Here is a 2,860-nt window from a genome sequence, read left to right on the forward strand (position 1 = left end):
ATCCCCTTTCTTTCCAAAATGTCTCTTTTGCTTAAATCACTTGTAACAAATAGTGTATATGACAAAGTCTCTTAAGGGAACTTGAGAAATGTGGCATGGAGTAAATGGCTTAGAATTCTGAGTTAGCAGTGTTGGAAAACCAAAATGAGGTTCAAATAGAGACATGAAAAGGTTGCTTGGAAACACAAAGGCCCTACTGATGAAGGGAAGCCATTGTTTTCACTTGTAATTAGTTTTTTTTTTCTCCTTGTTTGTTTCTGTCATTGCAATCTCTTAAAAAATATGGCCTGTAGGGAATCAGGAGATAGCTCCTAAAAAATAGTTGTACTAACTTTTTTGAAGAGTTGCTAAGAGTTGTAAGGTTTCCTAATAATTAATGGTTTTTGAGGTAAGTTTTGTTGTGTTTATATTAAAAAAACACCTTGTAAGAATTTTTAAGTTAAGGATTTTCAGAGGGCATAATTAATGTTTGGTTTACTTGGAGTATTTAAATACCAAATAAAGCCTTAACTCTCAGTCAAATGCTTCATCATAGATTCTTCACACTCTTAAGGATATTTCCCAAAATAAATTTATGAGTGCAAATGTACTATAGGCGTTCTCCATAATTTCACATTTAAATGACTAGCTTATCAAAAAGAGAATCTGACCCTTGGACATATTGCATTCAGACACATCATCATATACAATTGTTGTTTGCTATTGCCCATAAATAAATTTTCATGATTTTTGTAGAGTTTTATAGCTCATGCATCCTTTTATTGCTGATAACTTTTCACATATTGTGAATTTGTAGTAAATTTTATGATTGGTGATGTTATAGAACAGTAATAAATAAATCTAGGTTAGCAAAGTAGAAATAGGCTACTAGATGGTTTAATGAACATCTTTTCTAATTTCACTTTGAACAGGATTAAATTTGAGGAAAACGTTCATATTAGACACTAGAAAAAATTCTTTAACTCCTAGAATTATATTTTTGATATTCAGGAAAAATTAAATGTCTTTTTTTGATATTGTATTGGATTAGAGACCATACACATAACACACAGTTCAGAACGGTGAACATGGCAGTAAGTGTTAAGATGTTTCAGTAGAGTCTTGATACATGATCAAAGGCATAGTTTTTCCAAGATGTTTTAATACTTTTTCTGTAAGTACCAGGTACCCAAGATATTTTAGTCCTGATCTAGTGAAGCCTGCAGAGAAAACAAGAAAAGGTGCCAAAGATAGAGTAACATAGGTATGATAGAAAGACAAATGTATGATAGAAAAAATAAAGTCATATGCCTACATGGAAGGTGAATGTGACAGTGATGTCTACTCAAATACTTGTACTCAAGGCAGGTATATAAGGTGGAGAAAGCTATTCATCTACTGAAAATTTAAAATTTTGAACTTCACTAATCCAAAGCAATGTGTTTATCTTGATTTGACTCTGAGTATAGCTCTGAGAAAAGGAACAAAATGGTACCATTTGCCAGTGTTATTAGTTTTCCATATTCATTTGCTTCAGAAATCAATAAAGTTGCAGTATTTAGAGGGAATGCACCAGAGATTGAAATAGCAATAGAAAATAGATCTATATTTGCAGAAGGAACTACTCTGATTCAGAAGATTTTGGAGGATTATATTATATAGATGTTTATATAGCTGTTCCAGAAATAATACTTGAGCTTCATCCATTAAAGAAGCTGAACAAAAGTTTTCCAGAATTTATTGGAAATTCCATTGGTTAAGACCTTCTAAAATGCTTGAATATCTATAGCTAGACATGAAATTAAGGTAAATGAAGAAAGGAAGAATTTTATTAAGGTCAAAGTAGCAGATTGGTTATGTCAGGTAACCAAATAGCTGTCAATCTACAAATAGTTATAGACTTGTAGTCATAGACCACTTGAGTTGGATCCAATTATGGTATCAGTTTTCCTTTTTAGCTCAACAAGTGAAGGGTTTGTTAAACTTAAAGATTGATCTATTGTTGCTGAAAGAAATAGAAACTGAAGAATTAAACAAAGAATCTGCTTAAAGTGTTGAATTGTAAAGTTAGTTTCAGTGAATTAAGAATCATCAGAGCTGGGTACAGTGGTGCATGCCTGAAATTCCAGTGATTTGAGAAACTAAGGTAGAAGGGTTGCAAGTGTAGCCTCAGTAACTTAGCAAGGCCCCAAGCAACTTAGTGAGACCCTGTCTAAAAGTGATTCAGTGGTCAAGCACCCCTGGATTCAATCCCTAATCCCACTCTCCACTCTTTCAAAATCATCAGAGAAAATTTCTATATTTTTTGTCTTGCTATTTCTTGATGGTCACACTTGAAAGTGAATTTTAACCCTGAAAAATCTTAAGAGAGAAAGGAAACTATTGATACAAGCTTTGTATTGGCAGTGTGCTCTTGAGCCAGTTATTTAACTCATCAGTTTTTGCATCTGTAAAATGGGATAATGGCACCTCATACTTTCATAATAAGTGTATATAATCTAAATGATACCAAATAAAATATTCATATAAAATTAGTTAAGCTTTTGTTAAGTACACTGTGAGAGGATCTTGTTTGGTATTCTAACATATTGCTGGAGAGACTTAAATAGTTTTAAAATACTTTTTCTAGAAGACTTCAGGAGTTCTTCAAGCATAATTTAATTTGAATACTAGTTTATAATTAAATTCTTATTTATTAGACATGAATACACATTTCATATCCCCCATTCTTTCCATAAAATTATACCATAACTTTTGGTTAAATGAGCAGTGATTATGTACAGTTACATTTAAATATTGTTCATAGTTAAGCCACACTTAGATTTTCTTTCTTGTACAATTTTTGTTTTCCTAGACAACAATTGCTTCATTTTAAAACTTG

General features: G+C 31.7%; 1 pseudogene; it reads left to right on the forward strand.

Moving 5' to 3' along the window:
• Window positions 1–1,264: 1,264 nt before the first annotated feature.
• Window positions 1,265–2,029, forward strand: LOC101963329 (large ribosomal subunit protein uL1m pseudogene; annotated as a pseudogene).
• Window positions 2,030–2,860: the final 831 nt, after the last annotated feature.

Source organism: Ictidomys tridecemlineatus, chromosome 9 (genome assembly GCF_052094955.1).
Source record: "Ictidomys tridecemlineatus isolate mIctTri1 chromosome 9, mIctTri1.hap1, whole genome shotgun sequence".
NCBI classification, from domain to species: Eukaryota; Metazoa; Chordata; class Mammalia; order Rodentia; family Sciuridae; genus Ictidomys; species Ictidomys tridecemlineatus.